This window comes from Hyla sarda, unplaced genomic scaffold (assembly GCF_029499605.1).
Source record: "Hyla sarda isolate aHylSar1 unplaced genomic scaffold, aHylSar1.hap1 scaffold_148, whole genome shotgun sequence".
Taxonomy (NCBI): domain Eukaryota; kingdom Metazoa; phylum Chordata; class Amphibia; order Anura; family Hylidae; genus Hyla; species Hyla sarda.
In genome coordinates, this window is record NW_026608112.1 from 17,120 (window position 1) to 44,698 (window position 27,579).

Genomic DNA, 27,579 nt, shown 5'->3' on the forward strand with positions numbered 1-27,579 from the left:
CCTTTTTTTCCCTTCTCTTCCTCTTACTTTTTTTTCAAGTTTTTTTACGTTTTTCTCCTTTTCGCCTCTTTTCTGGGCGTATTATTCTTCTTTTTCTTCTTTTTTTTCGTCTAATGCATACCCCATCAGTGCAGCAATGCTTATTCAATACCGCCAGCAGATGGAGACACTGGGGGATAATTTTCTAAGGATTTATACTGATTTTTCCTGTCTGAATTTGTCGCACAGAAAGTTGCAGGCCAAATATGTGTGACATTTCTGCGACTTTAGCTTCTAGAGCATTTTTACAACATTATACATAGGTGCTGAATACATAAAAAGCGACTGTTCAGCGACAGACAAGTCGCATCGGCTGAAAGTAGGCCAGAATGTCAGTCCATGTTGGAGCAGGTTTAGATACAGTCTAAAGTATAGATCTCAAAGTCTGTGCACAGAATTTAGCAAGGGCCTCGCACCTTCTGATGCATCAGGTAGGTGCACAATAGCATAGCCTAACCCTCTGTACTTTGGTCTATATTGATGCGGGACATAGACAGCCAGCTGATGACCAATCCATTAGTGCAATGGATGGCTGGAAGCATTTGTCTTTGCCTTTGCAATACCACAGAAGCAATGCATGGTCAATGTACAGCAATGACACACCTGTGTGAACAGCCAGGAGACCCCCCCCCCCCCCATGTTATGTTACATAGTTACATAGTTAGTACGGTCGAAAAAAGACATATGTCCATCAAGTTCAACCAGGGAATTAAGGGGTAGGGGTGTGGCGCGATATTGGGGAAGGGATGAGATTTTATATTTCTTCATAAGCATTAATCTTATTTTGTCAATTAGGAACATTCAGCACCCACCCGCTATCAAGGCAGCTGCCTATCATGTCATGCCCTACCTGCACAGGTGTGCTGGCTACTCAAATGATCCAATTAAGGAGGCCATTTAGTCAGCAGCAGCAGAAGTCCTGTGCCTGGACGCTCCAACAGCGGCCAGACACAAGCAGAAGCAGCAGAAGCAGAAGCAGCAGCAGCACCACCTTTTGTTTTTTGGCTGCAGCAGCAGCAAGGCCCACAGGGCTGGCTAGCTGGCTAGCCAGCAAGCAGGTAGCAATGAAAGTAGGAATCTTTCTTTTTAACCCTGTAAGGGGGTGGTGCACTGTACCCGAAGATACTGCCATATCGGGTCAATGCATAGGGCGACGGAAGCAAGCTTCGAAATCGGCCCCCGTTCTCAAAAATCCATTTAATATATGGTCCCCAGATAGGGGACGTATCAGATATTAAACTGATAAGAACAGATACTACACTTGATCTTAGCCAAAAGGCCGAGAAGCGATAACCGTGAAAGGGGCGGGCCCAACAAGGTGCCCTTCATGGGCACTATCACTGCTTGCTGTCAGGGAGGCTGCCAGACAATTTTCCATGCACACTCTGGGCTGGGGGGCAGTCAACCACCAGTACACACAGCAGAACCTAAACCCATACCATTATTGCTAAGCAGCAAGACAGGGGCCCATTGCACTCCCACGGGGCCTTTTTAAATGCAATCCATAACCCGGATTTGCCAGGAACCCTTCTTACTCCTCCTACTTGCATGTGACACTGGGCTTAGGATCTGCATAGGAAACACACACACAAGCACACACCTACCTTTGTTGCCTGCAGATGCCTCCTTGGCTGTCCCCAAACGGTATCAAACCAACACCCACGGGAAGCTGTAAGCATAGAGGACATGCCTGCACCCCATTGGACTTACCTGTGTGGGTTAAACCCGGGTTATTTGACAACCTATGGCGGTGATGGTTCTGCTCAGGCAGAGCAGTGCTGATGCTCCTCATAAAGCTGTCGCTGCTGTGAAGGTTCTAGGTGACATCACAAATCCCTATGGTTACATACACAACAAAGCTGGGTTGTTGTTGTTTACACTCTGCAAGGCCTGTGGAAGTGAGTGACATCATAGCACTGTAGTTCTGAGGGTTCTAGATGGATGCAACAATCTCCTGTTGCTTCTATGAAGGCCATAATAGACGACATCACCAAACAGCTCCATAGTCACATACACAGCAAAGGAGAGATGTTGTTTACACCTAGTGATGTCAGTGGTATTGAGTGACATCACAGCACAGTGCTAAGGCTCCTGGGCCTGGACACAGCAGCGGCTGCAATATCTCAACGGAGAATACGTTTATATATATGTGTGTGTGTGCGCGTATATATATATATATATATATATATATATATATATATTTCTCCGCCGAAATCACTTTTAAACCCATTTCCACCTTTTTTTCCCTTCTCTTCCTCTTACTTTTTTTTCACGTTTTTTTACGTTTTTCTCCTTTTCGCCTCTTTTCTGGGCGTATTATTCTTCTTTTTCTTCTTTTTTTTCGTCTAATGCATACCCCATCAGTGCAGCAATGCTTATTCAATACCGCCAGCAGATGGAGACACTGGGGGATAATTTTCTAAGGATTTATACTGATTTTTCCTGTCTGAATTTGTCGCACAGAAAGTTGCAGGCCAAATATGTGTGACATTTCTGCGACTTTAGCTTCTAGAGCATTTTTACAACATTATACATAAGTGCTGAATACATAAAAAGCGACTGTTCAGCGACAGACAAGTCGCATCGGCTGAAAGTAGGCCAGAATGTCAGTCCATGTTGGAGCAGGTTTAGATACAGTCTAAAGTATAGATCTCAAAGTCTGTGCACAGAATTTAGCAAGGGCCTCGCACCTTCTGATGCATCAGGTAGGTGCACAATAGCATAGCCTAACCCTCTGTACTTTGGTCTATATTGATGCGGGACATAGACAGCCAGCTGATGACCAATCCATTAGTGCAATGGATGGCTGGAAGCATTTGTCTTTGCCTTTGCAATACCACAGAAGCAATGCATGGTCAATGTACAGCAATGACACACCTGTGTGAACAGCCAGGAGACCCCCCCCCCCCCATGTTATGTTACATAGTTACATAGTTAGTACGGTCGAAAAAAGACATATGTCCATCAAGTTCAACCAGGGAATTAAGGGGTAGGGGTGTGGCGCGTTATTGGGGAAGGGATGAGATTTTATATTTCTTCATAAGCATTAATCTTATTTTGTCAATTAGGAACATTCAGCACCCACCCGCTATCAAGGCAGCTGCCTATCATGTCATGCCCTACCTGCACAGGTGTGCTGGCTACTCAAATGATCCAATTAAGGAGGCCATTTAGTCAGCAGCAGCAGAAGTCCTGTGCCTGGACGCTCCAACAGCGGCCAGACACAAGCAGAAGCAGAAGCAGCAGAAGCAGCAGCACCACCTTTTGTTTTTTGGCTGCAGCAGCAGCAAGGCCCACAGGGCTGGCTAGCTGGCTAGCCAGCAAGCAGGTAGCAATGAAAGTAGGAATCTTTCTTTTTAACCCTGTAAGGGGGTGGTGCACTGTACCCGAAGATACTGCCATATCGGGTCAATGCATAGGGCGACGGAAGCAAGCTTCGAAATCGGCCCCCGTTCTCAAAAATCCATTTAATATATGGTCCCCAGATAGGGGACGTATCAGATATTAAACTGATAAGAACAGATACTACACTTGATCTTAGCCAAAAGGCCGAGAAGCGATAACCGTGAAAGGGGCGGGCCCAACAAGGTGCCCTTCATGGGCACTATCACTGCTTGCTGTCAGGGAGGCTGCCAGACAATTTTCCATGCACACTCTGGGCTGGGGGGCAGTCAACCACCAGTACACACAGCAGAACCTAAACCCATACCATTATTGCTAAGCAGCAAGACAGGGGCCCATTGCACTCCCACGGGGCCTTTTTAAATGCAATCCATAACCCGGATTTGCCAGGAACCCTTCTTACTCCTCCTACTTGCATGTGACACTGGGCTTAGGATCTGCATAGGAAACACACACACAAGCACACACCTACCTTTGTTGCCTGCAGATGCCTCCTTGGCTGTCCCCAAACGGTATCAAACCAACACCCACGGGAAGCTGTAAGCATAGAGGACATGCCTGCACCCCATTGGACTTACCTGTGTGGGTTAAACCCGGGTTATTTGACAACCTATGGCGGTGATGGTTCTGCTCAGGCAGAGCAGTGCTGATGCTCCTCATAAAGCTGTCGCTGCTGTGAAGGTTCTAGGTGACATCACAAATCCCTATGGTTACATACACAACAAAGCTGGGTTGTTGTTGTTTACACTCTGCAAGGCCTGTGGAAGTGAGTGACATCATAGCACTGTAGTTCTGAGGGTTCTAGATGGATGCAACAATCTCCTGTTGCTTCTATGAAGGCCATAATAGACGACATCACCAAACAGCTCCATAGTCACATACACAGCAAAGGAGAGATGTTGTTTACACCTAGTGATGTCAGTGGTATTGAGTGACATCACAGCACAGTGCTAAGGCTCCTGGGCCTGGACACAGCAGCGGCTGCAATATCTCAACGGAGAATACGTTTATATATATGTGTGTGTGTGCGCGTATATATATATATATATATATATATATATATATATATATATATATATTTCTCCGCCGAAATCACTTTTAAACCCATTTCCACCTTTTTTTCCCTTCTCTTCCTCTTACTTTTTTTTCACGTTTTTTTACGTTTTTCTCCTTTTCGCCTCTTTTCTGGGCGTATTATTCTTCTTTTTCTTCTTTTTTTTCGTCTAATGCATACCCCATCAGTGCAGCAATGCTTATTCAATACCGCCAGCAGATGGAGACACTGGGGGATAATTTTCTAAGGATTTATACTGATTTTTCCTGTCTGAATTTGTCGCACAGAAAGTTGCAGGCCAAATATGTGTGACATTTCTGCGACTTTAGCTTCTAGAGCATTTTTACAACATTATACATAAGTGCTGAATACATAAAAAGCGACTGTTCAGCGACAGACAAGTCGCATCGGCTGAAAGTAGGCCAGAATGTCAGTCCATGTTGGAGCAGGTTTAGATACAGTCTAAAGTATAGATCTCAAAGTCTGTGCACAGAATTTAGCAAGGGCCTCGCACCTTCTGATGCATCAGGTAGGTGCACAATAGCATAGCCTAACCCTCTGTACTTTGGTCTATATTGATGCGGGACATAGACAGCCAGCTGATGACCAATCCATTAGTGCAATGGATGGCTGGAAGCATTTGTCTTTGCCTTTGCAATACCACAGAAGCAATGCATGGTCAATGTACAGCAATGACACACCTGTGTGAACAGCCAGGAGACCCCCCCCCCCCCCCATGTTATGTTACATAGTTACATAGTTAGTACGGTCGAAAAAAGACATATGTCCATCAAGTTCAACCAGGGAATTAAGGGGTAGGGGTGTGGCGCGTTATTGGGGAAGGGATGAGATTTTATATTTCTTCATAAGCATTAATCTTATTTTGTCAATTAGGAACATTCAGCACCCACCCGCTATCAAGGCAGCTGCCTATCATGTCATGCCCTACCTGCACAGGTGTGCTGGCTACTCAAATGATCCAATTAAGGAGGCCATTTAGTCAGCAGCAGCAGAAGTCCTGTGCCTGGACGCTCCAACAGCGGCCAGACACAAGCAGAAGCAGAAGCAGCAGAAGCAGCAGCAGCACCACCTTTTGTTTTTTGGCTGCAGCAGCAGCAAGGCCCACAGGGCTGGCTAGCTGGCTAGCCAGCAAGCAGGTAGCAATGAAAGTAGGAATCTTTCTTTTTAACCCTGTAAGGGGGTGGTGCACTGTACCCGAAGATACTGCCATATCGGGTCAATGCATAGGGCGACGGAAGCAAGCTTCGAAATCGGCCCCCGTTCTCAAAAATCCATTTAATATATGGTCCCCAGATAGGGGACGTATCAGATATTAAACTGATAAGAACAGATACTACACTTGATCTTAGCCAAAAGGCCGAGAAGCGATAACCGTGAAAGGGGCGGGCCCAACAAGGTGCCCTTCATGGGCACTATCACTGCTTGCTGTCAGGGAGGCTGCCAGACAATTTTCCATGCACACTCTGGGCTGGGGGGCAGTCAACCACCAGTACACACAGCAGAACCTAAACCCATACCATTATTGCTAAGCAGCAAGACAGGGGCCCATTGCACTCCCACGGGGCCTTTTTAAATGCAATCCATAACCCGGATTTGCCAGGAACCCTTCTTACTCCTCCTACTTGCATGTGACACTGGGCTTAGGATCTGCATAGGAAACACACACACAAGCACACACCTACCTTTGTTGCCTGCAGATGCCTCCTTGGCTGTCCCCAAACGGTATCAAACCAACACCCACGGGAAGCTGTAAGCATAGAGGACATGCCTGCACCCCATTGGACTTACCTGTGTGGGTTAAACCCGGGTTATTTGACAACCTATGGCGGTGATGGTTCTGCTCAGGCAGAGCAGTGCTGATGCTCCTCATAAAGCTGTCGCTGCTGTGAAGGTTCTAGGTGACATCACAAATCCCTATGGTTACATACACAACAAAGCTGGGTTGTTGTTGTTTACACTCTGCAAGGCCTGTGGAAGTGAGTGACATCATAGCACTGTAGTTCTGAGGGTTCTAGATGGATGCAACAATCTCCTGTTGCTTCTATGAAGGCCATAATAGACGACATCACCAAACAGCTCCATAGTCACATACACAGCAAAGGAGAGATGTTGTTTACACCTAGTGATGTCAGTGGTATTGAGTGACATCACAGCACAGTGCTAAGGCTCCTGGGCCTGGACACAGCAGCGGCTGCAATATCTCAACGGAGAATACGTTTATATATATGTGTGTGTGTGCGCGTATATATATATATATATATATATATATATATATATATATATATTTCTCCGCCGAAATCACTTTTAAACCCATTTCCACCTTTTTTTCCCTTCTCTTCCTCTTACTTTTTTTTCACATTTTTTTACGTTTTTCTCCTTTTCGCCTCTTTTCTGGCCGTATTATTCTTCTTTTTCTTCTTTTTTTTCGTCTAATGCATACCCCATCAGTGCAGCAATGCTTATTCAATACCGCCAGCAGATGGAGACACTGGGGGATAATTTTCTAAGGATTTATACTGATTTTTCCTGTCTGAATTTGTCGCACAGAAAGTTGCAGGCCAAATATGTGTGACATTTCTGCGACTTTAGCTTCTAGAGCATTTTTACAACATTATACATAGGTGCTGAATACATAAAAAGCGACTGTTCAGCGACAGACAAGTCGCATCGGCTGAAAGTAGGCCAGAATGTCAGTCCATGTTGGAGCAGGTTTAGATACAGTCTAAAGTATAGATCTCAAAGTCTGTGCACAGAATTTAACAGGGCCTCGCACCTTCTGATGCATCAGGTAGGTGCACAATAGCATAGCCTAACCCTCTGTACTTTGGTCTATATTGATGCGGGACATAGACAGCCAGCTGATGACCAATCCATTAGTGCAATGGATGGCTGGAAGCATTTGTCTTTGCCTTTGCAATACCACAGAAGCAATGCATGGTCAATGTACAGCAATGACACACCTGTGTGAACAGCCAGGAGACCCCCCCCCCATGTTATGTTACATAGTTACATAGTTAGTACGGTCGAAAAAAGACATATGTCCATCAAGTTCAACCAGGGAATTAAGGGGTAGGGGTGTGGCGCGATATTGGGGAAGGGATGAGATTTTATATTTCTTCATAAGCATTAATCTTATTTTGTCAATTAGGAACATTCAGCACCCACCCGCTATCAAGGCAGCTGCCTATCATGTCATGCCCTACCTGCACAGGTGTGCTGGCTACTCAAATGATCCAATTAAGGAGGCCATTTAGTCAGCAGCAGCAGAAGTCCTGTGCCTGGACGCTCCAACAGCGGCCAGACACAAGCAGAAGCAGAAGCAGCAGAAGCAGCAGCAGCACCACCTTTTGTTTTTTGGCTGCAGCAGCAGCAAGGCCCACAGGGCTGGCTAGCTGGCTAGCCAGCAAGCAGGTAGCAATGAAAGTAGGAATCTTTCTTTTTAACCCTGTAAGGGGGTGGTGCACTGTACCCGAAGATACTGCCATATCGGGTCAATGCATAGGGCGACGGAAGCAAGCTTCGAAATCGGCCCCCGTTCTCAAAAATCCATTTAATATATGGTCCCCAGATAGGGGACGTATCAGATATTAAACTGATAAGAACAGATACTACACTTGATCTTAGCCAAAAGGCCGAGAAGCGATAACCGTGAAAGGGGCGGGCCCAACAAGGTGCCCTTCATGGGCACTATCACTGCTTGCTGTCAGGGAGGCTGCCAGACAATTTTCCATGCACACTCTGGGCTGGGGGGCAGTCAACCACCAGTACACACAGCAGAACCTAAACCCATACCATTATTGCTAAGCAGCAAGACAGGGGCCCATTGCACTCCCACGGGGCCTTTTTAAATGCAATCCATAACCCGGATTTGCCAGGAACCCTTCTTACTCCTCCTACTTGCATGTGACACTGGGCTTAGGATCTGCATAGGAAACACACACACAAGCACACACCTACCTTTGTTGCCTGCAGATGCCTCCTTGGCTGTCCCCAAACGGTATCAAACCAACACCCACGGGAAGCTGTAAGCATAGAGGACATGCCTGCACCCCATTGGACTTACCTGTGTGGGTTAAACCCGGGTTATTTGACAACCTATGGCGGTGATGGTTCTGCTCAGGCAGAGCAGTGCTGATGCTCCTCATAAAGCTGTCGCTGCTGTGAAGGTTCTAGGTGACATCACAAATCCCTATGGTTACATACACAACAAAGCTGGGTTGTTGTTGTTTACACTCTGCAAGGCCTGTGGAAGTGAGTGACATCATAGCACTGTAGTTCTGAGGGTTCTAGATGGATGCAACAATCTCCTGTTGCTTCTATGAAGGCCATAATAGACGACATCACCAAACAGCTCCATAGTCACATACACAGCAAAGGAGAGATGTTGTTTACACCTAGTGATGTCAGTGGTATTGAGTGACATCACAGCACAGTGCTAAGGCTCCTGGGCCTGGACACAGCAGCGGCTGCAATATCTCAACGGAGAATACGTTTATATATATGTGTGTGTGTGCGCGTATATATATATATATATATATATATATATATATATATCTCCGCCAAAATCACTTTTAAACCCATTTCCACCTTTTTTTCCCTTCTCTTCCTCTTACTTTTTTTTCACGTTTTTTTACGTTTTTCTCCTTTTCGCCTCTTTTCTGGGCGTATTATTCTTCTTTTTCTTCTTTTTTTTCGTCTAATGCATACCCCATCAGTGCAGCAATGCTTATTCAATACCGCCAGCAGATGGAGACACTGGGGGATAATTTTCTAAGGATTTATACTGATTTTTCCTGTCTGAATTTGTCGCACAGAAAGTTGCAGGCCAAATATGTGTGACATTTCTGCGACTTTAGCTTCTAGAGCATTTTTACAACATTATACATAGGTGCTGAATACATAAAAAGCGACTGTTCAGCGACAGACAAGTCGCATCGGCTGAAAGTAGGCCAGAATGTCAGTCCATGTTGGAGCAGGTTTAGATACAGTCTAAAGTATAGATCTCAAAGTCTGTGCACAGAATTTAGCAAGGGCCTCGCACCTTCTGATGCATCAGGTAGGTGCACAATAGCATAGCCTAACCCTCTGTACTTTGGTCTATATTGATGCGGGACATAGACAGCCAGCTGATGACCAATCCATTAGTGCAATGGATGGCTGGAAGCATTTGTCTTTGCCTTTGCAATACCACAGAAGCAATGCATGGTCAATGTACAGCAATGACACACCTGTGTGAACAGCCAGGAGACCCCCCCCCCCCCCCCATGTTATGTTACATAGTTACATAGTTAGTACGGTCGAAAAAAGACATATGTCCATCAAGTTCAACCAGGGAATTAAGGGGTAGGGGTGTGGCGCGATATTGGGGAAGGGATGAGATTTTATATTTCTTCATAAGCATTAATCTTATTTTGTCAATTAGGAACATTCAGCACCCACCCGCTATCAAGGCAGCTGCCTATCATGTCATGCCCTACCTGCACAGGTGTGCTGGCTACTCAAATGATCCAATTAAGGAGGCCATTTAGTCAGCAGCAGCAGAAGTCCTGTGCCTGGACGCTCCAACAGCGGCCAGACACAAGCAGAAGCAGAAGCAGCAGAAGTAGCAGCAGCACCACCTTTTGTTTTTTGGCTGCAGCAGCAGCAAGGCCCACAGGGCTGGCTAGCTGGCTAGCCAGCAAGCAGGTAGCAATGAAAGTAGGAATCTTTCTTTTTAACCCTGTAAGGGGGTGGTGCACTGTACCCGAAGATACTGCCATATCGGGTCAATGCATAGGGCGACGGAAGCAAGCTTCGAAATCGGCCCCCGTTCTCAAAAATCCATTTAATATATGGTCCCCAGATAGGGGACGTATCAGATATTAAACTGATAAGAACAGATACTACACTTGATCTTAGCCAAAAGGCCGAGAAGCGATAACCGTGAAAAGGGCGGGCCCAACAAGGTGCCCTTCATGGGCACTATCACTGCTTGCTGTCAGGGAGGCTGCCAGACAATTTTCCATGCACACTCTGGGCTGGGGGGCAGTCAACCACCAGTACACACAGCAGAACCTAAACCCATACCATTATTGCTAAGCAGCAAGACAGGGGCCCATTGCACTCCCACGGGGCCTTTTTAAATGCAATCCATAACCCGGATTTGCCAGGAACCCTTCTTACTCCTCCTACTTGCATGTGACACTGGGCTTAGGATCTGCATAGGAAACACACACACAAGCACACACCTACCTTTGTTGCCTGCAGATGCCTCCTTGGCTGTCCCCAAACGGTATCAAACCAACACCCACGGGAAGCTGTAAGCATAGAGGACATGCCTGCACCCCATTGGACTTACCTGTGTGGGTTAAACCCGGGTTATTTGACAACCTATGGCGGTGATGGTTCTGCTCAGGCAGAGCAGTGCTGATGCTCCTCATAAAGCTGTCGCTGCTGTGAAGGTTCTAGGTGACATCACAAATCCCTATGGTTACATACACAACAAAGCTGGGTTGTTGTTGTTTACACTCTGCAAGGCCTGTGGAAGTGAGTGACATCATAGCACTGTAGTTCTGAGGGTTCTAGATGGATGCAACAATCTCCTGTTGCTTCTATGAAGGCCATAATAGACGACATCACCAAACAGCTCCATAGTCACATACACAGCAAAGGAGAGATGTTGTTTACACCTAGTGATGTCAGTGGTATTGAGTGACATCACAGCACAGTGCTAAGGCTCCTGGGCCTGGACACAGCAGCGGCTGCAATATCTCAACGGAGAATACGTTTATATATATGTGTGTGTGTGCGCGTATATATATATATATATATATATATATATATATATATATATATTTCTCCGCCGAAATCACTTTTAAACCCATTTCCACCTTTTTTTCCCTTCTCTTCCTCTTACTTTTTTTTCACGTTTTTTTACGTTTTTCTCCTTTTCGCCTCTTTTCTGGGCGTATTATTCTTCTTTTTCTTCTTTTTTTTCGTCTAATGCATACCCCATCAGTGCAGCAATGCTTATTCAATACCGCCAGCAGATGGAGACACTGGGGGATAATTTTCTAAGGATTTATACTGATTTTTCCTGTCTGAATTTGTCGCACAGAAAGTTGCAGGACAAATATGTGTGACATTTCTGCGACTTTAGCTTCTAGAGCATTTTTACAACATTATACATAGGTGCTGAATACATAAAAAGCGACTGTTCAGCGACAGACAAGTCGCATCGGCTGAAAGTAGGCCAGAATGTCAGTCCATGTTGGAGCAGGTTTAGATACAGTCTAAAGTATAGATCTCAAAGTCTGTGCACAGAATTTAACAAGGGCCTCGCACCTTCTGATGCATCAGGTAGGTGCACAATAGCATAGCCTAACCCTCTGTACTTTGGTCTATATTGATGCGGGACATAGACAGCCAGCTGATGACCAATCCATTAGTGCAATGGATGGCTGGAAGCATTTGTCTTTGCCTTTGCAATACCACAGAAGCAATGCATGGTCAATGTACAGCAATGACACACCTGTGTGAACAGCCAGGAGACCCCCCCCCCATGTTATGTTACATAGTTACATAGTTAGTACGGTCGAAAAAAGACATATGTCCATCAAGTTCAACCAGGGAATTAAGGGGTAGGGGTGTGGCGCGATATTGGGGAAGGGATGAGATTTTATATTTCTTCATAAGCATTAATCTTATTTTGTCAATTAGGAACATTCAGCACCCACCCGCTATCAAGGCAGCTGCCTATCATGTCATGCCCTACCTGCACAGGTGTGCTGGCTACTCAAATGATCCAATTAAGGAGGCCATTTAGTCAGCAGCAGCAGAAGTCCTGTGCCTGGACGCTCCAACAGCGGCCAGACACAAGCAGAAGCAGAAGCAGCAGAAGCAGCAGCAGCACCACCTTTTGTTTTTTGGCTGCAGCAGCAGCAAGGCCCACAGGGCTGGCTAGCTGGCTAGCCAGCAAGCAGGTAGCAATGAAAGTAGGAATCTTTCTTTTTAACCCTGTAAGGGGGTGGTGCACTGTACCCGAAGATACTGCCATATCGGGTCAATGCATAGGGCGACGGAAGCAAGCTTCGAAATCGGCCCCCGTTCTCAAAAATCCATTTAATATATGGTCCCCAGATAGGGGACGTATCAGATATTAAACTGATAAGAACAGATACTACACTTGATCTTAGCCAAAAGGCCGAGAAGCGATAACCGTGAAAGGGGCGGGCCCAACAAGGTGCCCTTCATGGGCACTATCACTGCTTGCTGTCAGGGAGGCTGCCAGACAATTTTCCATGCACACTCTGGGCTGGGGGGCAGTCAACCACCAGTACACACAGCAGAACCTAAACCCATACCATTATTGCTAAGCAGCAAGACAGGGGCCCATTGCACTCCCACGGGGCCTTTTTAAATGCAATCCATAACCCGGATTTTCCAGGAACCCTTCTTACTCCTCCTACTTGCATGTGACACTGGGCTTAGGATCTGCATAGGAAACACACACACAAGCACACACCTACCTTTGTTGCCTGCAGATGCCTCCTTGGCTGTCCCCAAACGGTATCAAACCAACACCCACGGGAAGCTGTAAGCATAGAGGACATGCCTGCACCCCATTGGACTTACCTGTGTGGGTTAAACCCGGGTTATTTGACAACCTATGGCGGTGATGGTTCTGCTCAGGCAGAGCAGTGCTGATGCTCCTCATAAAGCTGTCGCTGCTGTGAAGGTTCTAGGGGACATCACAAATCCCTATGGTTACATACACAACAAAGCTGGGTTGTTGTTGTTTACACTCTGCAAGGCCTGTGGAAGTGAGTGACATCATAGCACTGTAGTTCTGAGGGTTCTAGATGGATGCAACAATCTCCTGTTGCTTCTATGAAGGCCATAATAGACGACATCACCAAACAGCTCCATAGTCACATACACAGCAAAGGAGAGATGTTGTTTACACCTAGTGATGTCAGTGGTATTGAGTGACATCACAGCACAGTGCTAAGGCTCCTGGGCCTGGACACAGCAGCGGCTGCAATATCTCAACGGAGAATACGTTTATATATATGTGTGTGTGTGCGCGTATATATATATATATATATATATATATATATATATATATATATATATTTCTCCGCCGAAATCACTTTTAAACCCATTTCCACCTTTTTTTCCCTTCTCTTCCTCTTACTTTTTTTTCACGTTTTTTTACGTTTTTCTCCTTTTCGCCTCTTTTCTGGGCGTATTATTCTTCTTTTTCTTCTTTTTTTTCGTCTAATGCATACCCCATCAGTGCAGCAATGCTTATTCAATACCGCCAGCAGATGGAGACACTGGGGGATAATTTTCTAAGGATTTATACTGATTTTTCCTGTCTGAATTTGTCGCACAGAAAGTTGCAGGCCAAATATGTGTGACATTTCTGCGACTTTAGCTTCTAGAGCATTTTTACAACATTATACATAGGTGCTGAATACATAAAAAGCGACTGTTCAGCGACAGACAAGTCGCATCGGCTGAAAGTAGGCCAGAATGTCAGTCCATGTTGGAGCAGGTTTAGATACAGTCTAAAGTATAGATCTCAAAGTCTGTGCACAGAATTTAGCAAGGGCCTCGCACCTTCTGATGCATCAGGTAGGTGCACAATAGCATAGCCTAACCCTCTGTACTTTGGTCTATATTGATGCGGGACATAGACAGCCAGCTGATGACCAATCCATTAGTGCAATGGATGGCTGGAAGCATTTGTCTTTGCCTTTGCAATACCACAGAAGCAATGCATGGTCAATGTACAGCAATGACACACCTGTGTGAACAGCCAGGAGACCCCCCCCCCCCCCCCCATGTTATGTTACATAGTTACATAGTTAGTACGGTCGAAAAAAGACATATGTCCATCAAGTTCAACCAGGGAATTAAGGGGTAGGGGTGTGGCGCGATATTGGGGAAGGGATGAGATTTTATATTTCTTCATAAGCATTAATCTTATTTTGTCAATTAGGAACATTCAGCACCCACCCGCTATCAAGGCAGCTGCCTATCATGTCATGCCCTACCTGCAAAGGTGTGCTGGCTACTCAAATGATCCAATTAAGGAGGCCATTTAGTCAGCAGCAGCAGAAGTCCTGTGCCTGGACGCTCCAACAGCAGCCAGACACAAGCAGAAGCAGAAGCAGCAGAAGCAGCAGCAGCACCACCTTTTTGTTTTTTGGCTGCAGCAGCAGCAAGGCCCACAGGGCTGGCTAGCTGGCTAGCCAGCAAGCAGGTAGCAATGAAAGTAGGAATCTTTCTTTTTAACCCTGTAAGGGGGTGGTGCACTGTACCCGAAGATACTGCCATATCGGGTCAATGCATAGGGCGACGGAAGCAAGCTTCGAAATCGGCCCCCGTTCTCAAAAATCCATTTAATATATGGTCCCCAGATAGGGGACGTATCAGATATTAAACTGATAAGAACAGATACTACACTTGATCTTAGCCAAAAGGCCGAGAAGCGATAACCGTGAAAGGGGCGGGCCCAACAAGGTGCCCTTCATGGGCACTATCACTGCTTGCTGTCAGGGAGGCTGCCAGACAATTTTCCATGCACACTCTGGGCTGGGGGGCAGTCAACCACCAGTACACACAGCAGAACCTAAACCCATACCATTATTGCTAAGCAGCAAGACAGGGGCCCATTGCACTCCCACGGGGCCTTTTTAAATGCAATCCATAACCCGGATTTGCCAGGAACCTGTCTTACTCCTCCTACTTGCATGTGACACTGGGCTTAGGATCTGCATAGGAAACACACACACAAGCACACACCTACCTTTGTTGCCTGCAGATGCCTCCTTGGCTGTCCCCAAACGGTATCAAACCAACACCCACGGGAAGCTGTAAGCATAGAGGACATGCCTGCACCCCATTGGACTTACCTGTGTGGGTTAAACCCGGGTTATTTGACAACCTATGGCGGTGATGGTTCTGCTCAGGCAGAGCAGTGCTGATGCTCCTCATAAAGCTGTCGCTGCTGTGAAGGTTCTAGGTGACATCACAAATCCCTATGGTTACATACACAACAAAGCTGGGTTGTTGTTGTTTACACTCTGCAAGGCCTGTGGAAGTGAGTGACATCATAGCACTGTAGTTCTGAGGGTTCTAGATGGATGCAACAATCTCCTGTTGCTTCTATGAAGGCCATAATAGACGACATCACCAAACAGCTCCATAGTCACATACACAGCAAAGGAGAGATGTTGTTTACACCTAGTGATGTCAGTGGTATTGAGTGACATCACAGCACAGTGCTAAGGCTCCTGGGCCTGGACACAGCAGCGGCTGCAATATCTCAACGGAGAATACGTTTATATATATGTGTGTGTGTGCGCGTATATATATATATATATATATATATATATATATATATATATATATTTCTCCGCCGAAATCACTTTTAAACCCATTTCCACCTTTTTTTCCCTTCTCTTCCTCTTACTTTTTTTTCACGTTTTTTTACGTTTTTCTCCTTTTCGCCTCTTTTCTGGGCGTATTATTCTTCTTTTTCTTCTTTTTTTTCGTCTAATGCATACCCCATCAGTGCAGCAATGCTTATTCAATACCGCCAGCAGATGGAGACACTGGGGGATAATTTTCTAAGGATTTATACTGATTTTTCCTGTCTGAATTTGTCGCACAGAAAGTTGCAGGCCAAATATGTGTGACATTTCTGCGACTTTAGCTTCTAGAGCATTTTTACAACATTATACATAGGTGCTGAATACATAAAAAGCGACTGTTCAGCGACAGACAAGTCGCATCGGCTGAAAGTAGGCCAGAATGTCAGTCCATGTTGGAGCAGGTTTAGATACAGTCTAAAGTATAGATCTCAAAGTCTGTGCACAGAATTTAGCAAGGGCCTCGCACCTTCTGATGCATCAGGTAGGTGCACAATAGCATAGCCTAACCCTCTGTACTTTGGTCTATATTGATGCGGGACATAGACAGCCAGCTGATGACCAATCCATTAGTGCAATGGATGGCTGGAAGCATTTGTCTTTGCCTTTGCAATACCACAGAAGCAATGCATGGTCAATGTACAGCAATGACACACCTGTGTGAACAGCCAGGAGACCCCCCCCCCCCCCCCCATGTTATGTTACATAGTTACATAGTTAGTACGGTCGAAAAAAGACATATGTCCATCAAGTTCAACCAGGGAATTAAGGGGTAGGGGTGTGGCGCGATATTGGGGAAGGGATGAGATTTTATATTTCTTCATAAGCATTAATCTTATTTTGTCAATTAGGAACATTCAGCACCCACCCGCTATCAAGGCAGCTGCCTATCATGTCATGCCCTACCTGCACAGGTGTGCTGGATACTCAAATGATCCAATTAAGGAGGCCATTTAGTCAGCAGCAGCAGAAGTCCTGTGCCTGGACGCTCCAACAGCGGCCAGACACAAGCAGAAGCAGAAGCAGCAGCAGCAGCACCACCTTTTGTTTTTTGGCTGCAGCAGCAGCAAGGCCCACAGGGCTGGCTAGCTGGCTAGCCAGCAAGCAGGTAGCAATGAAAGTAGGAATCTTTCTTTTTAACCCTGTAAGGGGGTGGTGCACTGTACCCGAAGATACTGCCATATCGGGTCAATGCATAGGGCGACGGAAGCAAGCTTCGAAATCGGCCCCCGTTCTCAAAAATCCATTTAATATATGGTCCCCAGATAGGGGACGTATCAGATATTAAACTGATAAGAACAGATTTTTTTTTTAACTTGGCTACCCCTGAGGGGTATCTTTTTATTTAGAATTCATAACATTTTACAAAGTGCATTACGATTTATAAATATAATTTTTTTTCAATAAAAACAAATTTTGATAATAAAATCACATATAACAATAAAAGTTCACATAAATACAATCATAATACACTTAAAATGGGCACTTGGTGGCTTTACAAAAGGGCGTTCCATTCATTAAAATACCATTTTCTAGCTAATAAAGGATAATATTTCTTGTCTAATAAAAAGTACTGGTACATATCACTAAAACAAAGAGCTAAAACATCATTCACAGATAAAATCTCATGTTTAAAAAGTAAAATGTTTCTGGCATTCCATAGAGCTGCTTTAACACAGTTTATGATCTTCCATGCCATTGTCTCTTGAGTCCGTATTGGGCATTCCAGACATCCATAAAAAACAGCTGCAGAGTTTAAGTCCTTTATTTCTGTTATCTTCTTCACCAGAGGGAGTATTTTAGTCCATATCCTTTTTGCATAAAAACAAGTCCAGAAAAGGTGGTACACGGTCTCGGGTTCCTGGCAGCCCTCCCTCGGGCATACTGCAGTGTTGGCCATCCTTCTTCGGTGCTGGAATGCCCGGCATGGAAGACACTCGTGTATGCAGCTCCAGGCCAGATCTTTCTGTGAATTAAAAAGATAAATCATATTTGCCATCTTCCATATTTTCCTGCATTTCTCTTCATTAAAATTATTCACAGGGGCAATAAAACCACTTTCTTTAATATATTTTAACATTTTTTTGCTATTAGTTACTTCATTAATACTTTTTCCGTTAAAGTTGTACAAGTTGAAAATTTTCTCTAAAATCTTGTATTGTTGGGGAAGATTAAAAGCATAAGGACAGCTTAAAACAGTTTTAAACCACCCATTCCTCCTCATAAAAAAACCTGTATTAAAACGGATAAAATATGACCAGTAACTATCCTTAAAAAGTGTGCTAACACACATGCTAAAAAACTTGGTAAAAAGGAACGCCCTGATGTCGGGGAAGTCCTTTCCACCCATACCTTTTGGCATCATGACGATCTCTCTTCTCAATTTTTCACTCTTGGAGCTCCATAAAAAGGTAAAACATGCTTTAATAATTTTATTTAAAATCATTTCGGGGGGTGGAAAGACCATGCCAAGATACAATAAAATGGGTAAAATCACCATCTTTGTAACTAAAACCTTCCCCTCCATCGTTAGCTTTCTCATGTTCCACATACAAATTTTTGTGTTTATTTTTTGAGCCACCAAGTCCCAGCTATTAAAACCATTGTTTGACTCACTGAAGGAGACCCCTAAAATCTGCACAGACTCAGACACAGGAATGGGTAAATCCCTTAAAAACAGTCCTCCTATATTTAAAACACTGCTTTTATTAAAATTTACCTTAAAACCGGAGGCACAACAAAAAAATTCAACTTGCTTTAGGGCTTTTTGAAGCGATGGGGTGTCCCTTCCAAGCACTGCCACATCGTCCATGTACCCCACTACTTTAGCCTCTAGTCCCCCTCCTCCCGGCAGGGGGACCCCTCTTATTTGCTTATCTCTCCTCAAGGTGCATAGTAGAGGCTCAAGCGCACATATGAAAAGTAGTGGGGACAAAGGACACCCCTGCTTCACTCCGGAATTTAAAATCACATCCTGTGTCTTAAAACCGTTAACTAAAATCTTGCTTGTGCAGTTTTTATAAAAGGCCTTAAGAGACAATAAAAAGCCTTCAGGTATACCCATTTTCTCTAAAACCTTAAAAAGATAAAAATGTGACACTCTGTCAAAAGCCTTCTCGAAGTCTAAGGATAAAATGGCTAGTTTTCCGTTTCTAGACTTTGTGTCACTAATCACATCTTTTAAAAGGTTAAGATTTTCCCATATGCTCCTCCCAGGCACCCCACAGACCTGATTTGAATGGATTATTTTCTCTATTACACTTTTTAATCTATTTGCGCACAGTTTTGCCATCACTTTGTAGTCACAGTTGAGGAGGGTGATTGGTCTCCAGTTCTTTAGATCTGACCGGTCTCCCTTTTTGAACAGCAGGGAGACATCACCCTTCCTCCATGAACCTGGGAGGGCTTTTGTTTTAAATACTTCTGTAAAAAGGGAAAAAAGGTCATCTTTTAAAACACCATAAAAAATGACATAAAACTCAATGGGTATACCGTCAGGACCAGGCACCTTACCGGATTTAAAACTCCTGATCGTCTCTAAAACTTCCTGTTCCGAGATTTCCCTCTGTAAAAGAGACTGGGACACAGGGTCTAAAACATTGGTAATCTCCTTCAATGAGTCATTCATAAAATCAATATCAATATTTTTTGTATTAAAAAGATCCGCATAAAATGAATGTACCCTTTTTAAAATACCCTGTACATCTTTTTCTCCTTGTATATTATCAATTAAAACCTTTTTATCCGTTACTTTCTTAAAAAAGTACCTGGAGCAGGTCTCGTTCTCTTCAAGGTGCTTTATTTTGGATCTGAAAATTATCTCTTTTCCCTTCTGCTCCAGGCACTGTTTTATTTCTTTTTTTAAGTCAGTAATTTCTCTATAAACCTCTATACCATTGTCTCTGAATTTGTACAGGGTTTGCAGACGGTTATTTAGAAGGGAGTAAAACTCACGCTTCTCTTTAGCTCTAGAGATCCCTACTCTAATAAAAAACTCTTTTATTTTTATTTTCATTTTCTCCCACCATATACTGATGGGAGTGTTAGGATCTCTTACCCGTCTGCAGTCCTTGTAGAAGTTGATAAAATCGGATAAAACCTGCGGATCTTCTAAAAGGGATACATTCATCTTCCAGGCATTCCTCCCAGTCTTTTTTCTAAAATCACTCTTCACCTTAAAAGATAAAAGTTTGTGATCAGAAAAAACATTGGTTAAAACATCACACTTAAAAGGCAGTACTTGATAAGAACAGAAGATAAAATCGATCCTGGAGCTGCAGTTTGCGTTGCTCCAGGTCACACCGTCTCTTTCTGGTAAAATACTATTGCATTTCTTAAAAACATCAGTAAGTCTAAAATCAATAATCATATTTTTTAACATAGAAGATGTTTTATCATAGTTTCTACTTACTGAATTGGTAAAACGGTGCTCCCCCCTTAAAATACAATTAAAATCACCTGCTAAAATAAGAGGTTCAGAATCATTGATAAAAAGGGGTAAAATCTCTAACATCCGTGCTCTATCATTTTTATTGGGTGAACCATAAAAATTTAAAAACTGCCATTTAATACCATCAATAAAAGCTTTAACCAATAAAATTCTGCCTGGTAAAATCTCATGAATAAAATCAATAAAAGCATTTCCTTTAAAAAGTATGGCGACCCCTGCTGATCTGGATTCGTTAGATCCAGACCAGACTGATGGACCGTGTACCCAATCTTTTTTATACTTTTCATAATTTAAACTATGCGGGATGCCGCACTCCTGCAGGAAAACCACAGAAGCAGCAAAAATAGACAAGTAGTTAAAAAGGGCAACCCGTTTCGCTCGTGAACTTATACTTCTTACATTCATAGACAATCCGGACAACTCAGCCATTGGAGATGTAAAAAAAAAGGGAGGCTCAGATAACAAACTAAAAACCAGATTGCGCACTGGAGCTCTCGTTACCCCCCACCTCTGACTCTACCGTACACATAGAGGAAGCCGGAGAGGAACCACCATCGCTCGAGCAGCCCCCCTCTTCCAAGACCACAGGTGTATAGACGGAGTACATTGGTAAGAACAGCTTCTGGGCTCCATTCTCTTTTTCGGCGTCCACCTCTTGCCCCTCCATAGGGGTCGGGTGCGTACTTAGGTCCGTTTCCGGGACCTCGGAGATGGTCACCCCTGAAACCTCCTCCTGGCTGGGAGGAGGAGGGGTATCCACCGCTGGGACCTGTGGAGGAGCTTCACTTGGAGCCCCCGTCACGACAGGAACTTCCATCTGCTCCTCCTGGACCACCTCCGAGTCCGGACGCCCTTTGGAGCCCCTTCGTCTTTTCACCTTTGCTACTCCGTCCGGGTTTTCACACTCAGGGGGACCCCGAGCAGGAGGACCTTCCGGGGTGGAATCGGGCACCTCTCGCTCTTCCACCTTCTCTGAGGTATCTGCCCGATCCCCTCTCGCATTTCTCTTCCCCGGCCTCCTCTCATTTGGGGTCCCCCTTTCCACCTGTGCCTCTTTCTCCTGGGGTTCTTTTGGGGGGGCCGTGGTCTCCATCTCACAGCTTACCTCTTCTTGTGGGGGGTGCTCCTCCTCTCTGGCTTTTCCCCAGGCTGGTCTCCGGACGTCTCTCTTGGGTTGCCCTTGCTGTTCTGTGGTTTTTTTTGGTCTGTGGGGACAGAAAGCATACACGTGACCAAAGTGACGGCAAAAATTACATCTCAAACCCTTATCACATTTTTCTGTTTCATGTTGCATGCTTCCACATTTCTTACAGGAACTTTCACAATTTTCCTTTATGTGCCCATAACGTTGGCACCTTCTGCAGAAGTTTGGCATTCCCGCAAAAAAGAGGTCGCCACACACATTGTTTAATTTAAAACGAGCAGGCGGTAATAGTATCCCCCCTGGGAGGGTGGGGTCTTTGTTGCACGTGACTTGATATCGCCATTTTGAGGTCCAGACACCACAGTCGTTCATGATTTTTCCTCTGAACTCCACCTTTTTAAAGTAGGCTGCCAGGAACCCATCGATCTCTCTCTGATTTACAAAAGGGGAGTACATCTTCACGACAATCAACTTGGTTTCATCTAGGACGTGCTCGACAATTTGGATACCCTTAAGCCTCGGATCATCTTGCTTTGGAATTTTCATTACTGCATCTAAGAATACGCCTTCCCCTATGAAAGTGCAGTCGTAGATCCTCCGCTTAGGGTAATCCTGGATGGCCAAAATCTCTCGCTTACGAACATTAAGAATCTTGTCGAGCACGTCCTCTATCACGAACCTCATGCCACGTGCATCCGCCGCATCACCTGTGAGAATGACCCGCACAGTGTGTTTAATCCGGGCATAAGCCGGTACCGAACCAGGATCTAGATCTTCATCCATGGTTCATTCGTGTTTTGGTCTGGTTCTCTCCGCTCCAACCAACCAGCCAATTCGCTCAAACCTCTCTCCACCCGAAGGCTTTGAGAGGCGATCGCAACCCGTTACCCTGGGACTAAGCCCTCTCCCCAATAGCAACAAGTGGGTGAAGCCCAGGCAATAAACCTGGGCGATCCCACAAGGCCGAGGAGAGGGGTACCCGAGTACCTTCTGACCAGATCTCCTGTATTACTACACTTGATCTTAGCCAAAAGGCCGAGAAGCGATAACCGTGAAAGGGGCGGGCCCAACAAGGTGCCCTTCATGGGCACTATCACTGCTTGCTGTCAGGGAGGCTGCCAGACAATTTTCCATGCACACTCTGGGCTGGGGGGCAGTCAACCACCAGTACACACAGCAGAACCTAAACCCATACCATTATTGCTAAGCAGCAAGACAGGGGCCCATTGCACTCCCACGGGGCCTTTTTAAATGCAATCCATAACCCGGATTTGCCAGGAACCCTTCTTACTCCTCCTACTTGCATGTGACACTGGGCTTAGGATCTGCATAGGAAACACACACACAAGCACACACCTACCTTTGTTGCCTGCAGATGCCTCCTTGGCTGTCCCCAAACGGTATCAAACCAACACCCACGGGAAGCTGTAAGCATAGAGGACATGCCTGCACCCCATTGGACTTACCTGTGTGGGTTAAACCCGGGTTATTTGACAACCTATGGCGGTGATGGTTCTGCTCAGGCAGAGCAGTGCTGATGCTCCTCATAAAGCTGTCGCTGCTGTGAAGGTTCTAGGTGACATCACAAATCCCTATGGTTACATACACAACAAAGCTGGGTTGTTGTTGTTTACACTCTGCAAGGCCTGTGGAAGTGAGTGACATCATAGCACTGTAGTTCTGAGGGTTCTAGATGGATGCAACAATCTCCTGTTGCTTCTATGAAGGCCATAATAGACGACATCACCAAACAGCTCCATAGTCACATACACAGCAAAGGAGAGATGTTGTTTACACCTAGTGATGTCAGTGGTATTGAGTGACATCACAGCACAGTGCTAAGGCTCCTGGGCCTGGACACAGCAGCGGCTGCAATATCTCAACGGAGAATACGTTTATATATATGTGTGTGTGTGCGCGTATATATATATATATATATATATATATATATATATATATATATATTTCTCCGCCGAAATCACTTTTAAACCCATTTCCACCTTTTTTTCCCTTCTCTTCCTCTTACTTTTTTTTCACGTTTTTTTACGTTTTTCTCCTTTTCGCCTCTTTTCTGGGCGTATTATTCTTCTTTTTCTTCTTTTTTTTCGTCTAATGCATACCCCATCAGTGCAGCAATGCTTATTCAATACCGCCAGCAGATGGAGACACTGGGGGATAATTTTCTAAGGATTTATACTGATTTTTCCTGTCTGAATTTGTCGCACAGAAAGTTGCAGGCCAAATATGTGTGACATTTCTGCGACTTTAGCTTCTAGAGCATTTTTACAACATTATACATAGGTGCTGAATACATAAAAAGCGACTGTTCAGCGACAGACAAGTCGCATCGGCTGAAAGTAGGCCAGAATGTCAGTCCATGTTGGAGCAGGTTTAGATACAGTCTAAAGTATAGATCTCAAAGTCTGTGCACAGAATTTAGCAAGGGCCTCGCACCTTCTGATGCATCAGGTAGGTGCACAATAGCATAGCCTAACCCTCTGTACTTTGGTCTATATTGATGCGGGACATAGACAGCCAGCTGATGACCAATCCATTAGTGCAATGGATGGCTGGAAGCATTTGTCTTTGCCTTTGCAATACCACAGAAGCAATGCATGGTCAATGTACAGCAATGACACACCTGTGTGAACAGCCAGGAGACCCCCCCCCCCCCCCATGTTATGTTACATAGTTACATAGTTAGTACGGTCGAAAAAAGACATATGTCCATCAAGTTCAACCAGGGAATTAAGGGGTAGGGGTGTGGCGCGATATTGGGGAAGGGATGAGATTTTATATTTCTTCATAAGCATTAATCTTATTTTGTCAATTAGGAACATTCAGCACCCACCCGCTATCAAGGCAGCTGCCTATCATGTCATGCCCTACCTGCACAGGTGTGCTGGATACTCAAATGATCCAATTAAGGAGGCCATTTAGTCAGCAGCAGCAGAAGTCCTGTGCCTGGACGCTCCAACAGCGGCCAGACACAAGCAGAAGCAGAAGCAGCAGAAGCAGCAGCAGCACCACCTTTTGTTTTTTGGCTGCAGCAGCAGCAAGGCCCACAGGGCTGGCTAGCTGGCTAGCCAGCAAGCAGGTAGCAATGAAAGTAGGAATCTTTCTTTTTAACCCTGTAAGGGGGTGGTGCACTGTACCCGAAGATACTGCCATATCGGGTCAATGCATAGGGCGACGGAAGCAAGCTTCGAAATCGGCCCCCGTTCTCAAAAATCCATTTAATATATGGTCCCCAGATAGGGGACGTATCAGATATTAAACTGATAAGAACAGATACTACACTTGATCTTAGCCAAAAGGCCGAGAAGCGATAACCGTGAAAGGGGCGGGCCCAACAAGGTGCCCTTCATGGGCACTATCACTGCTTGCTGTCAGGGAGGCTGCCAGACAATTTTCCATGCACACTCTGGGCTGGGGGGCAGTCAACCACCAGTACACACAGCAGAACCTAAACCCATACCATTATTGCTAAGCAGCAAGACAGGGGCCCATTGCACTCCCACGGGGCCTTTTTAAATGCAATCCATAACCCGGATTTGCCAGGAACCCTTCTTACTCCTCCTACTTGCATGTGACACTGGGCTTAGGATCTGCATAGGAAACACACACACAAGCACACACCTACCTTTGTTGCCTGCAGATGCCTCCTTGGCTGTCCCCAAACGGTATCAAACCAACACCCACGGGAAGCTGTAAGCATAGAGGACATGCCTGCACCCCATTGGACTTACCTGTGTGGGTTAAACCCGGGTTATTTGACAACCTATGGCGGTGATGGTTCTGCTCAGGCAGAGCAGTGCTGATGCTCCTCATAAAGCTGTCGCTGCTGTGAAGGTTCTAGGTGACATCACAAATCCCTATGGTTACATACACAACAAAGCTGGGTTGTTGTTGTTTACACTCTGCAAGGCCTGTGGAAGTGAGTGACATCATAGCACTGTAGTTCTGAGGGTTCTAGATGGATGCAACAATCTCCTGTTGCTTCTATGAAGGCCATAATAGACGACATCACCAAACAGCTCCATAGTCACATACACAGCAAAGGAGAGATGTTGTTTACACCTAGTGATGTCAGTGGTATTGAGTGACATCACAGCACAGTGCTAAGGCTCCTGGGCCTGGACACAGCAGCGGCTGCAATATCTCAACGGAGAATACGTTTATATATATGTGTGTGTGTGCGCGTATATATATATATATATATATATATATATATATATATATATATATATATATTTCTCCGCCGAAATCACTTTTAAACCCATTTCCACCTTTTTTTCCCTTCTCTTCCTCTTACTTTTTTTTCACGTTTTTTTACGTTTTTCTCCTTTTCGCCTCTTTTCTGGGCGTATTATTCTTCTTTTTCTTCTTTTTTTTCGTCTAATGCATACCCCATCAGTGCAGCAATGCTTATTCAATACCGCCAGCAGATGGAGACACTGGGGGATAATTTTCTAAGGATTTATACTGATTTTTCCTGTCTGAATTTGTCGCACAGAAAGTTGCAGGCCAAATATGTGTGACATTTCTGCGACTTTAGCTTCTAGAGCATTTTTACAACATTATACATAGGTGCTGAATACATAAAAAGCGACTGTTCAGCGACAGACAAGTCGCATCGGCTGAAAGTAGGCCAGAATGTCAGTCCATGTTGGAGCAGGTTTAGATACAGTCTAAAGTATAGATCTCAAAGTCTGTGCACAGAATTTAGCAAGGGCCTCGCACCTTCTGATGCATCAGGTAGGTGCACAATAGCATAGCCTAACCCTCTGTACTTTGGTCTATATTGATGCGGGACATAGACAGCCAGCTGATGACCAATCCATTAGTGCAATGGATGGCTGGAAGCATTTGTCTTTGCCTTTGCAATACCACAGAAGCAATGCATGGTCAATGTACAGCAATGACACACCTGTGTGAACAGCCAGGAGACCCCCCCCCCCCCATGTTATGTTACATAGTTACATAGTTAGTACGGTCGAAAAAAGACATATGTCCATCAAGTTCAACCAGGGAATTAAGGGGTAGGGGTGTGGCGCGATATTGGGGAAGGGATGAGATTTTATATTTCTTCATAAGCATTAATCTTATTTTGTCAATTAGGAACATTCAGCACCCACCCGCTATCAAGGCAGCTGCCTATCATGTCATGCCCTACCTGCACAGGTGTGCTGGCTACTCAAATGATCCAATTAAGGAGGCCATTTAGTCGTCAGCAGCAGCAGAAGTCCTGTGCCTGGACGCTCCAACAGCGGCCAGACACAAGCAGAAGCAGAAGCAGCAGAAGCAGCAGAAGCAGCAGCAGCACCACCTTTTGTTTTTTGGCTGCAGCAGCAGCAAGGCCCACAGGGCTGGCTAGCTGGCTAGCCAGCAAACAGGTAGCAATGAAAGTAGGAATCTTTCTTTTTAACCCTGTAAGGGGGTGGTGCACTGTACCCGAAGATACTGCCATATCGGGTCAATGCATAGGGCGACGGAAGCAAGCTTCGAAATCGGCCCCCGTTCTCAAAAATCCATTTAATATATGGTCCCCAGATAGGGGACGTATCAGATATTAAACTGATAAGAACAGATTTTTTTTTAACTTGACTACCCTTACGGGGGCAACTTTATTAAAAATTAAATAATGTTAACAAAGTTGTGCAAATATGTCAATAAATACAGTTACATATAAATAACATATTTACAACATATTAAAACATAAAATGGGCACTTGGTGGCTTTACAAGATAGAATTCCATTCTTTTAAAAACCATTTTCTAGATAAAAGCGGAAATCTCTTCTTGTCTAAAAGATAGTACTGGTACATTTCATAAAAACAGATAGATAAAATGTCCTTCACAGATAAAACCTCATGCTTGAACAATAAAATATTCCTGGCCTTCCACAGAGCTGCCTTCACACAGTTTATGATCTTCCATGCAATAGTCTCTTGAGTCCGTGTTGGGCATTCCAGGCAACCATAAAAAACCACTGCAATATTTAAGTCTTTTAGTCCAGTAATCCTTTTTACCAGAGGGAGTATCTTTGT

The 27,579-nt window shown here is 44.9% G+C and overlaps 10 non-coding genes and 1 pseudogene across 10 annotated transcripts; all 11 read right to left on the bottom strand.

The window, feature by feature from the left end:
* Window positions 1–1,139: 1,139 nt before the first annotated feature.
* On the bottom strand, window positions 1,140–1,330 carry LOC130308455 (U2 spliceosomal RNA). The gene has a single exon (XR_008857432.1). It is a non-coding gene; the product is annotated as a U2 spliceosomal RNA (small nuclear RNA).
* Window positions 1,331–3,409: 2,079 nt separating this feature from the next.
* LOC130308466 (U2 spliceosomal RNA) lies at window positions 3,410–3,600 on the bottom strand. Its single transcript, XR_008857443.1, has one exon. It is a non-coding gene; the product is annotated as a U2 spliceosomal RNA (small nuclear RNA).
* Window positions 3,601–5,694: 2,094 nt separating this feature from the next.
* On the bottom strand, window positions 5,695–5,885 carry LOC130308478 (U2 spliceosomal RNA). Its single transcript, XR_008857453.1, has one exon. It is a non-coding gene; the product is annotated as a U2 spliceosomal RNA (small nuclear RNA).
* A 2,084-nt stretch (window positions 5,886–7,969) lies between these two features.
* On the bottom strand, window positions 7,970–8,160 carry LOC130308490 (U2 spliceosomal RNA). Its single transcript, XR_008857461.1, has one exon. It is a non-coding gene; the product is annotated as a U2 spliceosomal RNA (small nuclear RNA).
* A 2,083-nt stretch (window positions 8,161–10,243) lies between these two features.
* LOC130308502 (U2 spliceosomal RNA) lies at window positions 10,244–10,434 on the bottom strand. The gene has a single exon (XR_008857467.1). It is a non-coding gene; the product is annotated as a U2 spliceosomal RNA (small nuclear RNA).
* A 2,085-nt stretch (window positions 10,435–12,519) lies between these two features.
* LOC130308512 (U2 spliceosomal RNA) lies at window positions 12,520–12,710 on the bottom strand. Its single transcript, XR_008857468.1, has one exon. It is a non-coding gene; the product is annotated as a U2 spliceosomal RNA (small nuclear RNA).
* A 2,097-nt stretch (window positions 12,711–14,807) lies between these two features.
* LOC130308513 (U2 spliceosomal RNA) lies at window positions 14,808–14,998 on the bottom strand. The gene has a single exon (XR_008857469.1). It is a non-coding gene; the product is annotated as a U2 spliceosomal RNA (small nuclear RNA).
* Window positions 14,999–17,086: 2,088 nt separating this feature from the next.
* On the bottom strand, window positions 17,087–17,273 carry LOC130308483 (U2 spliceosomal RNA). The gene has a single exon (XR_008857456.1). It is a non-coding gene; the product is annotated as a U2 spliceosomal RNA (small nuclear RNA).
* A 5,171-nt stretch (window positions 17,274–22,444) lies between these two features.
* LOC130308511 (U2 spliceosomal RNA) lies at window positions 22,445–22,577 on the bottom strand (annotated as a pseudogene).
* A 2,092-nt stretch (window positions 22,578–24,669) lies between these two features.
* Window positions 24,670–24,860, bottom strand: LOC130308514 (U2 spliceosomal RNA). Its single transcript, XR_008857470.1, has one exon. It is a non-coding gene; the product is annotated as a U2 spliceosomal RNA (small nuclear RNA).
* A 2,108-nt stretch (window positions 24,861–26,968) lies between these two features.
* Window positions 26,969–27,159, bottom strand: LOC130308481 (U2 spliceosomal RNA). Its single transcript, XR_008857455.1, has one exon. It is a non-coding gene; the product is annotated as a U2 spliceosomal RNA (small nuclear RNA).
* Between the last annotated feature and the right edge of the window lie 420 nt (window positions 27,160–27,579).